The sequence below is a fragment of the Callithrix jacchus genome, chromosome 9, assembly GCF_049354715.1.
Source record: "Callithrix jacchus isolate 240 chromosome 9, calJac240_pri, whole genome shotgun sequence".
Classification (NCBI taxonomy): Eukaryota; Metazoa; Chordata; class Mammalia; order Primates; family Cebidae; genus Callithrix; species Callithrix jacchus.
Genome location: NC_133510.1, coordinates 39,557,196 through 39,572,630, shown reverse-complemented (window position 1 = coordinate 39,572,630; position 15,435 = coordinate 39,557,196). Strand labels below are relative to the sequence as shown.

The 15,435-nt window shown below is 44.0% G+C and overlaps 1 protein-coding gene across 5 annotated transcripts in view; it reads left to right on the top strand.

The window, feature by feature from the left end:
* Positions 1 to 1,803: 1,803 nt before the first annotated feature.
* The window catches only part of RESF1 (retroelement silencing factor 1), a 28,089-nt gene continuing 14,457 nt past the window's right edge, over positions 1,804 to 15,435 (top strand). For 2 of the 5 annotated variants that reach the window (XM_002752381.6, XM_078338936.1), the window contains exons 1-2: positions 1,804 to 1,879; positions 3,153 to 3,251. The gene's annotated coding sequence lies outside the window, so the exon portion shown is untranslated. Of the gene's footprint in view, positions 1,880 to 3,152; positions 3,252 to 10,622; positions 10,721 to 15,435 lie in introns of all 5 variants that reach the window. The other 3 variants (XM_035255856.3, XM_054238188.2, XM_017976007.4) reach the window with 3 other exon arrangements.

The following is a 15,435-nucleotide window of genomic DNA, read 5'->3' as shown; positions in this document are numbered from 1 at the left end:
ATCTTTTTTGTGTGTGAGACAGAGTCTCTCTGTGGCCCATGCTGGAGTACAGTGGCACAATCTCGGCTCACTGCAACCTCCGCCTCCCAGGTTCAAGCTATTATCCTGCCTCAGCCTCCCCAGTAGCTGGAAATTATAGGCACCCAGCACCATGATTGACTAATTATTGTTTTTTTATTTTTTGGCAATTTTTGTTTTTTTAGTAGAGACAGGATTTCACCATGTTGAACAGGCTGGTCTTGAACTCATGACTTAAAGTGATTCTCGGCCTCCCAAAGTGCTGGGATTGCAGGCCTGAGCCACTGCACCTGGCTCCAGAATATTCTTAAAGATTAAGGGTGACCAGGCACAGTGGCTCAGGCCTGTAATCCCAGCACCTTAGGAGGCCAAGGCGGGCTGATCACAAGGTCAGCGGATCAAGACCATCCTGGTCAACATGGTGAAACCCTGTCTCTACTAAAAACACAAAAAAATTAGCAGGATGTGGTGGCGCCCGACTGTAGTCCCAGCTACTCCGGAGGCTGAGGCAGGAGAATTGCTTGAACCCAAAAGGTGGAGATTGCAGTGAGCCGAGACAGTGCCACTGCACTACAGCCTGGGCGACGGTGCGAGACTCCACCTCAAAAAAAAAAAAAAAATTCTGTATATAGTTTGTTTTGTTTCTGACAGATGCAAATGCACCCTTCTAATGATTAAAGACATCTTTGTTTAATCTACCAATGAAATAATCTGACAATTTATGTAACAAATAAATTCCTATAAACATAAGCTCCCCTGCCCCTCTGCGGTGGCACAATCTCTGATTTGTTATCCTGGCTGCAACCTTCATTGCTGAATAAACGCTTATGTAAACCTTAATGATGAGATTCGAGCAGTATGAATAAACATTGGGTTATTTGGGTGCAAAGATTGAGGATGGCGACCTGGTAGGACGCAGACTCCAAAAGATGGAGGTCAGTGCTTCGAAATGGAGAAGTTTGAGGGTCGTTTATATAGGCAAGGTCTGGGAAGCTTAATAGGATGTCAACATTTTCCATAGATTAACGCATAGTTAGAGCAATTTGATTGGTTTTAGGCAGTGTTTCTTTTTGGGAAGGGTCTATTTAACATTCCACATTAAGGATGTAATAGTCAAGGGGTGGTTTATCCTTTTCAAGGCGAATTTTATCTCAAATGCCATCTGGTCTGAGCTGGGAACAAGAAAGTAAGGGAGTTAATCCATAACAAAAGGTCGGCAATTAAGAGGTCGTGCTTCGTGATCCGGTCTCCAAAGTCAGCCTTCCTCAGGGACTCCCAGAATCCCCAAATAGACTATCCACTTTCTTTCACACTTATTTGCCTCTGACCTGTTGATTCCTCCTTTTTTTCTTTTTCTTTTTATTAAGGGTTGACAATCTTTTGAGTGCACGCCGACTTTCTTCCATGCGCTTTACAGAAAAAATTCTCCTGAGGCCAGCAGCCACAGTACGTCTCAGGAACTTGTTAGAAATGCAAATGTTCAGCCCCACCCCAAATCTACTGAGTCAGCAGTTTTGCAGGTGCTTCTCAATCCCTCTTTAACATGCCCTCTGGGTGATTCGGGTGCGCGTGAAAGATAGATCTCTGCGCGAGATTACCGCGCCGAGCAGGTAAAAGCGCTCTGCAAGCTCCGGTGCTATCTGCAGGCCGGGCCGCCGCTCCTCTGGGTGGCACTAGGACCGCGGCAGCCCGGCCCTCGCAGCCACCGCCTCCGGCACGAGGCGGAGCCCAGCTGTTCCTGGATCCCGGGCCTGGCTCCTCGACCCGCCCCTGGAGGCGGACCCCACTTGACTTAAACTCTGGGGCCCGGGAGGCTGTCGGTTTTCTCCCTGCTTGGCGGGGTGGTCCTCTTCCCTGGTTGGTAAGTGTGAGGCGAGCACCCCGAGGTCCCCTCTTCGCCTTCTGGGACCCGGGTGGGGCGGGGGCCGGGAGCCCGAGGCGCTCGCGGCTGGGGCCGGCCCGCGGCGCAGAGCGCTTTTGTTCTGCTGCGAGGACGCAGTCGCGGGCGGCCCCGGAAGCCGGGCCTCTGGCCCCACCGGCTCGCGTGCCCGGCGGTCCGCAGCCCGGAGCTGGGCCGGGCCGCCGCGCTCGCTTCTGCCCGCCGCGCCGGGGCCAGCCTTGGGCCTCCGCGGACGCCGAGCCTTGCACCGGAGGGCGGGCCTCGCTGGCTGTTTTCCCTCATTGCCTGGCTCTGCGCGGTAGAGGTCGCGAGTGGCGAGGGCGAAGACGCGTTTTGTTGAACTGAGAAGCGGTTGGCTAGGCGGGTGGGTGTGAGAGCTGCTTATGTTTTTAAGGCTTTCCTGTCGCTGGAGTGAAAAAGAAAATATTTGTTTTGCTATTTCCGAGCGTTCTCCTCCCCGACCCTCTTAACCCGAGGCCTCCTGGCACGGAATTGCTCTACTCGCATCTCCAAGTGGTCCGCGAACGCTTCTGTGCCGGAGATGCTTTCTGTTCCTCAGCAAGAGTTCCTTCGGGCATTTTTAAATGCACAAATGCATACCATCTTAGGTGTTCTCGAGGGATACGGATTCCCTAAGCGAACATCCTTAGGGTCCTGAGTTTGGCAGCAAACTTTCGGGGAATCATTTCCGTGAAAACAGTTTTATTTGTAGTACATCGAGTGCAGACCGTCTTAAGACAGGGATGTGTATGAGCTTGAGGCGCATTTTCATTTTGCGGGGAGGGGAGTCGGGTGCATTTCAAGGCGGGTTTCAGAGCTTGTTTGGGGATTGTCTTTTTCTGCTAAATGTGTTAGCTTTAATCATGTTTCACTGTCATGTATGTTAAGGTTTTAGTTTTTTTCCCCTCTGTGCAGTCTGATTTTTTCTGTTTAATACCAAATCCAATAAAGACAACTGCAGAGAGAAAGTGTTGTTTTGAAGCGATAATACGATAGCGGACCTAGAGGAGCGCACATAAATTCTATCTTAAGTGAACGGTATTTTCAGGCCAGAACTAATAAGAATTCAGCTCAAAAAAAGATAAATAAATAAATTAATAAAATAAAAATAAGAATTCAGTAAACTTAGCATGCTTTCAGTGCAGCCTTAAAGGAAAGTTTTGCACAGCAATGTCATATCAGTAAACACATTAGCATATACTCTTAATTATAAAACGTTTCTTGATGTCCCTAGGACCAAAGAAGTAAATACAGGGTGGAGGGAGACTGACATGTTTGGCGGGAAATGGGAACGAGCATACACAATAATTAAAGAGCAAAGTTGTGCTTAAGGGTAAGTATGTCACCTCTAAGAAACCCACCCCGATTTAACCAGGCAGTTACTCACACTTAACTGTGGAGTAGTTTTATGGGATAAAATTTTATGGAACAAAATTACTATCGGTGAATCCACATTGGTTAAAAATTAAACTGTGGGACGCAGTGGATTTGACGACAAAGCTTGAAGAAATTATGTTGTTGGCATGGTGCTGAGAAATCAGTTGTTAATCTTAGCAAAATAAGGAAGAGGTCTGTGGTAAGGTTAGCTGTGGTGGAGGTTACCCGGGCAGAGGTCTGCTTCTGTTTGTGCTGTGTTTCTTAATTTGATTGTTCTTATTTATTACTGTTTGTGGCACATAGGGGAATGTGGCTCAGAGCACCACTCTGGAAGGATGCTTCGGTACAGCCAAAGTGGTCATGTTCCGGGCTTTCATCCTGTAACCACAAAATGTGTTAGGAAGTCTCACCTCATGACTTAAGACCATGGTCCCTGTAACACTGCTTTGGTTCAGATCTTGGCTCTAGCACTCAGCGCCCAGTATCTGTACAATCTTGGGAAAATAAACGTTTGTTTTCTCATCTATAAAATGGGGGCAAGCACTCCTGTCATGGGATTATTGTGGTAGAGTTACATGAGTTTCATGCATATCACACTTAAACAGCTTCTGACACATGTTAAGTGCCCAATAAATGTTAGCTATTGTCATGTGAGAGGAAATAGGTTTTGTGGCCTGGGACATGTAACACTGGCTTAGCACACATTCAGTTGGTTCATTTAAGCCCTAAATTCGTGAGCTTTCTGTTATTAAGCCCATCAGTGTAGATCCTCTTAGATTCTCTTTTTTGTAGGTCCTGTTTTTTTAGGAAGTACTGTCACTACTGGTCCACTTCTGGATTTACATGCAGGCTTGTTTGAAATAAAAAATGCCTCCATGGCTGGGCATAGGTGGCTCATGCCTATAATCCCAGCACTTTGGGAGGCCGAGGCGGGTGGATCACGAGGTCAAGGGATCGAGACCATCCTGGTCAACATGGTGAAACCCTGTCTCTACTAAAAACACAAAAATTAGCTGGGCATGGTGGCACACACCTGTAGTCCCAGCTACTCAGGAGGCTGAGGCAGGAGAATTGCTTGAACCCAGGAGGCGGAGGTTGCGGTGAGCCAAGATCGCGCCATTGCACTCCAGTCTGGATAACAGCGAAACTCTGTCTCAAAAAAAAAAAAATGCGTCCACTGAATTCCTAGGCAGGGCAAACTTGGCCCGAAGCTTCATTCTTAAACATTATCTCTGTGATTGTACTGGAATCTCTCTTCATTTCTAGATGATCAGTGTTTTGGACATAGTTGGAGCTCGAATGCTTAGGGAATTGATTTAATGTGTTTAAAACATATTTATAGGCCAGATGTGGTGTCTCACCTATAATGCCAACACTTTAAGAGGCTGAGGCAAGCAGATCGCTTGAGGCCAGGAGTTCCAGACCAGCCCTGGCCTCAAGTTGGCCAACATGGCAAAACCCTGTGTCTACTAAAAACGCAAAAATTAATTCAGGCATGATGTTGCGTGCCTGTAATCCCAGCTACTCCGGTGGCCGAACCTGGGAGGCAGAGGTTGTAATGACCTGAAGTCACACCACTGCACTGCAGCTTGGGTAACAGAGCAAGACTGTCTCAAAAAAAAAAAAGGGTATTTATAAAGGTAAATTTCGTCTAATCAGCCCTCCTTCCCTCCCCCATTGGAGGCACACTGTTATGTAAAGCAGACAGGGAGTGTATTCCTTTTGAGATAAGTCCAGGAGAACAGTTGACTAGCCCTGGCTATAGATTTGCAAGTTAACATTGACTTTGAAAGAAGGTGGTGAAGGAAGAATCTTGGACCTTGAGGAATTCTAAATGCTTTGTTAGGTGACAACTAGGCAGTACTTCTACTACTCCTAATACCTTAAGTGTACTTGTAAATGAAGAGCAGAGTTGGAGGCCGTAGAGGTAAATATCTCAAGTGAGATTGGAGCTATGCATTTCACGCTCCTGGGTTCATGACTGCAAAGATTTCATGACAGTAACTTGATGTATCAAATAAATTAAAAGGTTTCATTTGTAAATAAATCCTTGTGATTAAAATGCACTCATTTTAATGTTCATCAAGTTGTATCGTCCTATTAAGTTTAAGAAATAGAAACCATAGGTAATTATTTTTCAAGCCCCAAAGGATAATTCATTAGATCATTAGTTCATGGAACAGGGCTGGGTACCGCAGCTCATGCCTGTAATCCCAGCACTTTGGGTGGCTTGGGGGGTGGATCACCTGAAGTCAGGAGTTGGAGACGAGTCTAGCCAGCTGGGCCTGGTAGCGAGTGCCTGTAATCCCAGCTACTTGTGAGGACTAAGGTTGCAATGAGCGGAGATTGAGCCACTGTACTCTAGCTCGGATGACAGAATGAGACTGTCTCAGAAAATAAAGTTCATGGAGAGGCACCTTTGGGTTTTGATGGCTCCAGTATCTGAATCTGAATGTTTTAAAAGTTTGGGACACTGTATCTTTGAGCTCTGCTGTTCTCTGCCTTGGTTCTCAGGCAGATCATCCCTCCACTGGGCAGCCCTGACATCTCCAGATACGTATGCAAGCAGCTTCAGTTTGTTCAGAACATGCCTTTTGTAACTACAGTTAGAGATACAATTAATAAACCATTTGTTCACCCATTTACACCCAGTGTACAGTGGTTTTTAGTATATTCAGAGTTGTGCGGCTATCACCACTATCAATTTAAGAACATTTTATTGACCCCCAGAATATCTCCATACTCAATAGTGGTAACTCCCCATTTTCTTCAGTGCACCCTTCCATAGGCAGCCATAAATCTACTTACGTAGGTTTGCATTTTCTAAACATTTCATGTAATTTAAGTCATATGTGGTATTGTGTGGTTTTTCACCCAGCATGTTTTCAAGGCTTATTTATATTAACACATGTGTTACTACATTTCTGTTGTCAAATATTCCATTGTGTGGATGCACCACTTTTGCTTATCTTCTGTCAGTTAACAGATCTTTGATGAGTTTTCACTCTGACTACTATGCCTAGTGCAGCTTATGATCATTCATAGTGTTAATGTAGACATGTGTTTTTAATTCTTTTGGATAACTACTTAGGAGTGGAATTCGTTATGATAACTGTTTAACATTTTGAGAAACTGCCAGACTATTATCCAAAGTAGCTGGGATTACTGTTTTTATTTCTCATTTAACTTTTGTTTTAAGTTTGGGGGTGCATGTGTAGGTTTATTATATATATAGGTAAAGTTGTGTCATGGGGGTTTCTTGCACAAATTATTTCATCACCCAGGTGTGTTTTCTTTTTCTTTTTTTAAGATGGGGTTTCACCATGTTGGTCAGGCTGGTCTTGAACGCCCGACCTCAGGTGATCCGCCTCCCTTGGCCTCCAAAGTGCTTGGAGTACAAGCATGAGCCACCACTCCCGGCCCCAGGTGTGTTTTCGTATCCGTCCTATAGGCCCCAGTGTGTTGTTCCCCTCTGCGTGTCCACATATTCTCCTAATTTAGCTCCCACTTATATGTGAAAGTATGCAATATTCCGTTTCCTGTGTTAGTTTGCTAAGGATAAAGTCCTCCAGCTCTAAGCTCCTACAAAGGACATGGTCTCTTTCTTTTTTCATGGCTGCATTGTATTCCCTGGTGTATGAGTACCATATTTTCTTTATCTAGTTTACCATTGATAGGCATTTAGGTTGATTCCATGTCTTTGCTATTGTGAATAGAGATGCACCATTTTATACAGCAATGTTTGAGACTTCTAATTTGTCTACATCTATCGACACTTAACTTTCATAGTCCCTGAAGTGAGCCTGAAGTGGTAGCTCTTTGTGGCTGCGACTTGCATTTTCCTTCTAATTAATGATGTTAAGCATCTTTTTATGTGCATATTGATTTCTTTGGAGAAGTGTCTATTCAAAACCTTTGACCTTAAATTTGTGTTGTTTTTGGATTGTCAAGTTGTAAGATTTTAATATATCCTGGATTCTTCTCATTCCTTACTAGTGACCATAAATGTGAAGGTTTACTTCTGGGTTCTGGGTTCTAGTCCATGGATCAATGCCTGTCCTGTGTCAGTACTATATGGTCTTGTTTATTGTAGTTTTATCGTTTTGTTTTTTGTTGCTGTTTTTAAGAGAGTCTCACCCTGCTGCCCAGGCTGAAGTGCAGTCGTGTGATCTTGGCTCACTGCAGCTTCCACCTCCTGGGTTCAAGCAATAATTCTGTCTTAGCCTCCAAAGTAGCTGGGATTACAGGCACACGCCTGTTTTGCTCTTGTGGCCCAGACTGGAGTGCAGTGGTGCTATCTCGGCTCAATGCAACCTCCGCCTCCCGAGTAGCTAGGGTTACAGGCATGCACCATCACACCCGGCTAATTTTTGGTATTTTTAGTAGAGGCAGGGTTTCTTCATGTTGGTTAGGCAGGCCTTGAACTCTTGACCCCACGTGATCTGCCTGCCTCGGCCTCCCAAAGTGCAGAGATTACAGGCGTGAGCCACCGGGCCGGTCGTCTACTCCCTTTTTAATCCCTTCTTTTTCTACGTGGCAGTTACTGAGTGGAAAATGAAAGTGCCCTGATTGGTCCACTCCTCCATTCAGCCGGACTGGTGGCTGATCACTACTTCATTTGCATAGAGCGAACCAATGGGAAACCTCTAGAGGGTATTTAAACCCCAGGACATTCTGTAAGTGGCCATTACTGGCTTACGCCTGTAATACCAGCACTTTGGGAAGCTGCAGTGGGTGGATCACGAGGTCAGTTGGAGACCAGTCTGGTCAACAGCGAAAACCCGTCTTTACTAAAAATACAAAAAATTAGTTGGGAGTGATGGTGTGCACCTGTAGTCCCAGCTACTCGGGAGGCTGAGGCAGGAGAATTGTGTGAACCCAGCAGGCGGAGGTCGCAGTGAGCCAAGATTGTGCCACTTGGTTCCAGCCTGGCAGCCCAGGCAACAGTGCGAGACTCTGTCTGAAAAGAAAAAAAAAGAAAATTCTATAACTGATGCTCTTGAGCCGCTTTCTGCACACGCGTCCACTCTGTGGAGTGTACTGTACTTTAAAATAAATTGCTGCTTTGGCTGCCTTGTTTGTGTGTTTTGTCCAGTTCTTTGCTCAGGATGCCAAGAACCTGGACAACTACCTTCAACCACATGTTTTCAAGGAAATCATCTGTTCCACTGAGGGCATTTTGTCCTTCTCCAGTGGCAGAAAATTGGCTTACTCCTATTGTAAGAAGCAATGTTTGTACTTCAAATACAGTTTTTGCCTCAACACAATATTGTCTTTTTTTTTTTTTGAGACAGAGTCTCACTCCATCGCCAGGCGCCAGGCTGGAGTGCAGTGGCATGATCTCGGCTCATTGCAACCTCCACCTCCCGGGTTCAAGCAATTCTCCTGCCTCAGCCTCCCGAGTAGCTGGGATTACAGGCGTGCGCCACCATGCCCAGCTAATTTTTTGTATTTTTAGTAGAGACCGGTCTCGAGGTCATGTTGGCCAGGATGGTCTCGATCTCTTGACCTCGTGATCCACCCGCCTCGGCCTCCCAAAGTGCTGGGATTACAGGCTTGAGCCACCGCGCCCAGCCTCAACACAATATTGTCGTATATGGTCTGTACCTGCCTGCCCCACACTGATGTGTCACGTGTACTTGGGGGTATTTGTCAGAGCTTTTCAGATATTTAAGACCACCATACCTCTAGTACATGGGGCGTCCAATCTTTTGGCTTCCCTAGGTCACTTTAGAAGAATTGTCTTGGGCCACACATAAAATTCACTAACACTAGATGATGAGCTTAAAGAAAATTCCAGAAAAACCTCAAATGTTTTAAGAATGTTTATGAATTTGTGTTGAGCCTCATTCAAAGCTGTCTTGGGCTGCATGCGGCCCGAGGGCTGTGAATTGGACAAGCTTGCTCTAGTAGATAATGTTTCCTTGAGGTGGGTACCCAGAGGGCTCTAAAACGAATTACTTGGCAGAATTTTGGGAAGGATAACTGGTTTCTGTTGTCTTTAATTCTGTTTTAGGGAATAATAAAACTAGAAAACATGGTCTGAAATTTGTCTCTGATGTCTCTGCTCTGAAGGCACAACAGAGTGTCAGCATTCTAGCCTGAATGATGATTGTTGCATTGGTCTGAACTTCTGCTGGCCAGTCAAAATATATGTGATTGCCAGAACTTCATGTTCCACCTGTATTAATGAGTCAGAAAAAGTAGAACAATTTATTTCTCCTTTTTTTTTTCTTTTTTTTTTTTTTTAAAGACAGGGTTTCACCATGTTGGTCAGGGTGGTCTCGAACTCCCGACCTCAGATGATCCGCCCACCTTGGCCTCCAAACTGCTTGGATTACGGGCCTAAGCCACCACACCTGGGTTTTTTTTTTTTTTTTTTTAATGGAGGAAGCCCTGTGGCTCTCACTGATGAAGCTTGGTGTGGTATTTGGGATATATTTAGCTGGCTTGGCTCTGCAATGGGAACCTTGTGGTGTGTCCTCCACAATAGATGTGATCATCCTGCTGGGAGTCACAATTACAGGCCCTTTTAATCCAGTGTTGCCTAAGACAAAATACAATGGATCAGGATATCTGATTGGATGGCCTGTGCTTCTGAATAGAGTTTGTAGTTGGATACATGAAAGATGAGACGGCAGAGTTGTAGGTAAACAGCTTGACCTTGGTGCCCTGATGACTTGCTCTTCTCACAGACCATGCAGGCAAAGCTTAAGCTTAATCACAGGCTGACCCATATTCTGGCAAGACACCCTGCAGGTCCTCCACTAACAAAGTGAGAGAAAAACAGCTCTGTGAGAAACAGTCACAAAGCTGTTTCTCATCTGCCTCCTTAGTTTCAGTTGAGCCTAGGACTTCACCACCTCAGGGCTATGGTTGCAGGCTATAAAATGGCCACAGTGTAGTGTTCTCATCTGGCTTGGTGTCATCCTCTGAGACTGGGGATACTGATCTTGATTTTGCTGTTGAACCTAGTAATATATGAATCCATTTGTCCTTTTACAGACCACATTTATAGAAGCGTAGAGGACTGTTCTGCACCTTCTCACCACTGTGCTACAGAGGGAAGATTGCAAGTCTTTGTTAATTTGTTGTGATATTTAAATGAGAGAAAGTGTGTGAAGCATTCCACAGAGTTCTTTACATATAGTAGATTTTCAAATAACAGTTGTTTATAGTAGTACAAATGTACCTCAACTTATGATGGAGTTACATCTTGGTAACTCATATTAAATAGAAAATATCATAAGTCAAAAATGGTGGGAGTTTTTTTGTTTGATTTTAGAGGTCTTTTTTTATTGAGACAGAGTCTCGGTCTGTCACCCAGGCTGGAGTGCAATGACGTGATCTCAGCTCGCTGCAACTTCTGCTTCCTGGCTTGAAATGGTTCTCCTGCCTCAGCCTGTCCAGTAGCTGAAATTACAGGTGTGTGACACCACGATCAGCTGATTTTTCTATCTTCAGTAGAGACAGGATTTCAACATGTTAGTCAGGCTGATGTTGCACTCCTGACACCCAGCTGGTATGTCCACTGAAGAACTGATTGCTTGTTACTTGGGGTGAAAAACCCACATATCTGGTGTCAGAAGTGTGAGAAATTCTCAGAATTGTTTATATTAAAATATTATTTTTTTAAATAATTACATTTACCTTTAATGTTTTACATTTTGTTTTTGTCTCATGTCTTTATTCCTTCTTAGTGGGATTTATTTTGCATAATGAGTGTTTTCTAATGTAGCATTTCAATTTCTTTGTTTTTAATTTCCTTAATGATATTTTCACTGCGTATTTTTTTGTTATTTAATGGAAGCACTAATTCTTTTTATTTATTTTTATGTAGCACGGATTCTTTTTAAAAATATTTTTTAAGTATCAGTGATGTGGCCTGACAGAGATCTTAGATGGGGCAGGAATTTATTTCACAGAGAAACTGTAATGATGAACCATGGAAACCTTGTGTATGGTAATGTGCATTGCAATATATTCTCAAAAATTCTAAGAATACAAAAAAGAAAACAACAACAAAAAGTCCTAAGAATACATTATATCCAAAAGTAGATTCTGCAGTCCTAGAGACTGCAGCTGAACCTCAAATAACATGAGTTTGAACCACGTGGATCTGCTTACATACGGATTTTTTTTTTTTTTTTTAAGAAAAGAGTTTCGCTCTGTCCAAACCACGTGGATCTGCTTACATACGGATTTTTTTTTTTTTTTTTTTTTTTGAGAAAGAGTTTCGCTCTGTCCCCCAGGCTGGAGTGCAGTGGTACAATCTCTCACTGCAACCTCTGCCTCCTGGGTTCAACCAGTCCTCTGCCTTAGCCTCCCGAGTAGTGGGGATTACAGGTACCTGCCACCACGACCGGCTAATTTTTGTATTTTTAGTAGAGATAGGGTTTCACCATCTTGGCCATGCTGTTCTTGAACTCCTGACCTTGTGAGCCACCCTTCTCAGCCTCCTGAATTAGGATTACAGGCATGAGCCACCGAGCCTGGCCCACGTTTAACTTTTGACTCCTCACAACTTAATCACTAATAGCCTACTGTTTAGTGGAAGCCTTACTAATAATACGAACAATTAATATATACATATTTTGTATGTTACATGTAGTATATACTGTATTTTTAGAATAAGCTACAGAAAAGGAAATTTTGTTAAGAAAATCACAAAAGAATATATTTACTATTCATCAAGTGGAAATGGATATCATAAATGTCTTTATCCTCATCACATTTATCTTGAGTAGGCAGAGGAGGAGGAAGAGGAGGAGTTGGTCTACCTTGTCTCCAGGGTGGCAGAGACAAAAGAAAATATACAGATAAGTGGACCCACACACTTCAAAGCCATGTTCAAGGATCAACTGTAGTGTCTCTTATACAGTGTCTAAGCTTCATGTGTTTTTTTTGTTGTTGTTTTTTTTTAAGATGGAGTCTCCCTCTGTCACCCAGGCTGGCTCACTACAACCTCCACCTCTCAGGTTCAAGCCATTCTCCTGCCTTAGCCTCCTCAGTAGGTGGGATTACAGGCACATACCACCATGCCCAGTTCACTTTTGTATTTTTAGCAGAGACGAGGTGTCACCATGTTGGTCAGGCTGGTCTCAAACTCCTGAACTCATGATCTGCCTGCCTTGGCCTCCCAAAGTGCTGGGATTATAGGGGTGAGCCACCAAGCCCGGCCTTATGCTTATTTTTTATTGAGTCGTCCACATTTTTCTTTTTAAGAAATTCCCTATGTAGGCTGGATATGAGCTCTTTGGTATGTATTGCAAGTGTAATGTTCTATAGAGTGACTGCTTTTATACTTACTTCCTTATTGGCATTTTTTATAAACAGGTGATTAATTTTGATGCAGTTTATTTTATGGACCTTTTCATTGTGCCCTGTTTTACAAACCTTCCCCTATTCCAAGATCATAAAGGTATTCTCTTGTATTGTTTCTGGAAACTTTTTTTTCCCTGAGACGGAGTTTTGCTTCATTGCTGAGGCTCTGGAGTGCAGTGGTGCAGTCTTGGCTCACCGCAACCTCCACCTCCTGGATTCAAGAGATTCTCCTGCCTCAGCCTCACAAGTAGCTGGGATTACAGGTGTGTGCCACCATGTTCAGCTAATTTTTGCATTTTTAGTAGAGACAGGCTTTCACTATGTTGGTCAGGTTAGTTTCAAACTCCTGACCGCAGGTGGTTTGCCCATCTTGGCCTCTCAGAGTGCTGGGATTTACAGAAGTGAGCCACCACACCTGGCCTATTTCTAGAAACTTTAAAATGATAATCTACATGGGATTGATTTGTGTGTATGTCTCTGGATGTGTAATTGGATAAGGCTTATTTTCTTTTTGTTGCATATGGATAACCAATTGACCTAGCTTTATGTATTGAAAAGAACTTTCCTGACTTTGTCATAAAACAGATATCTTTTATATATATAAAAGTATACATCTTTGCTATTCATGCTTGTTTTGCATTGCCATAGTATATATATATATACCTTTATATATAAAAGTATATGTCTTTGCTATTCATGCTTGTTTTGCATTGGAAAGTTTATAATCAAGCTCATAAATTTACACCAAGAAAATCCACTGGGATGTTTACTGGAATTGCATTGACTCTTTATTATTATTATTTTGAGACAGAGTCTTGCTCTGTTGCTCAGGCTGGAGTGCAGTGGCACGATCTCGGCTCATGGCATCCTCCGCCATCCGGGTTCACACAATTCTCCTGCCTCAGCTTCCTGAGCAGCTGGGATTACAGGCATGCTTGCACCACCACGCCCAGCTAATTTTTTTTTATTTTTAGTAGAGAAGGGGTTTCACCATGTTGGCCAGGATGGTCTCAATCTCTTGATCCACCCACCTCGGCCTGCCAAAGTGCTGGGCTTATAGGCATGAGCCACCGTGCCTGGCCTTTTTTTTTTTTTTTTTTTTTTTTTTTGAGACAGAGTCTCACTCTGTCACCCAAGCTAGAGTGCAGGGGTGCCATCTTAGCTCTCTGCAGCCTCTTCTTCTTAGGTTCAAGTGATTCTCATGCCTCAGCCTCCTGAGTAGCTGGGATTATAGGTGCCCGCCACCATGTCCAGCTGATTTTTTTGCATTTTTAGTAAAGACAGGGATTTGCTATGTTGGCCAGGCTGATCTCAAACTCCTGGCTTCAAATGATCCACCTGCCTTGGCCTCCCAAAGTGCTGGGATTACAGATGTGGGCTTCTGCACTGGCCTCATGATGCTTTTGTTATTGTAGTTACTTTGATTTCCAAATAACAAACTTTGTATTCCTAAAATAAGCAGTTTGGTTCACATGTATTATTCCTCTCATCAGTTCATTTAGGTTGCCAACATTTTGTTTATAAAAGCAAAACTTAAGCAAACCAAATTTTTATTGGTAGACGACAGGTTAAATGGTGGTCTGAGAAATGCTTTTCTCTGCTCTCACAATACTTCTGACACCAGATGTGGGGGATTTTTTTCCCCCAACTGACCAGTTCTCTCCAGATACCAACTGGGTGGCTTGTGATATGATTCAATTCTGACACTGTCTACCTGGCATTACCATAACAGATCCCACAAGTTAAAGGGCTCAGTCCTATGAGACTGCCCCTACTTGAAGGCATTCACAAATCCAGTCTTGTACTTCTGACCACCTGGATATAAAGCAAACAAAGTATGCTTTCTCTGAGGTCACTGCCTTCCCAGTACTTCAATGTGTTCACCAACCCCGAAGCTCATTGAACGACATTGTTCATGAGGTGTTTTGTTTGTTTGGTTTGGTTTCGTTTCCTTTGGTTTGAGATGGAGTCTTACTCTGTTGTCCAGGCTAGAGTGCTGCTGTGGCATGATCTTGGCTCACTGCAACCTCTGCCTCCCAGGTTCAAACTATTCTCCTGCCTCAGCCTCCCAAGTAGCTGGGACTACAGGCACCCACCACCACGCCCAGCTAATTTTTGTATTTTTAGTAGAGACGGGGTTTCACCACGTTGACCAGGATGATCTCGATCTCTTGATCTCGTGACCTGCCTGCCTTGGCCACCCAAAGTGCTGGGATTACAGGCATGAGGCACCTTGCCCAGAGAGGATTTTTTGTTTTTTTTTTTTTAAAGTCTTATTTTGTCACCCGGGCTGGAGTTGAGTGGCACCGTCATGTCATGACTCACTGCAGCCTCAACTCGCAGGTTCAGGTGATCCTCCCACCCTGCCTTTTGTTTTCTGCGTAGGTGGCTGGGCCATGAGCATGCACTGCCATGGTGGGCTAATTTTATTTTTATTTTTATAATTTTCAGTAGAGATAGGGTTTCACTATGTTTCCCAGACTGGTCTTAAACTCCTGGCCTTAAGAGATCCTCCCACCTCAGCCTTACAGAATGCTGGGATTACAGGCATGAGCCACTGTATCCAGCAAAGAGTTTTTATAGAGTGTAGTCTCCAACTTCCCCTACCACCTTATGGAGGTCGGTGGTTAGAACTAAAAGTCCCAACCCTTTAACACTTAGTATTCTTGGTGACCACCAGCTTTATCCTGAAGGTATCTAGGAGTTCCCACCGTAAGTTATCGCAATAGCACAGACTCAGGTATACACAAACAGGGCTCTCATTATGAATAACAAAAGATACTCCTGACATTCAAGAACTTCCAAGGGTTTTAGGT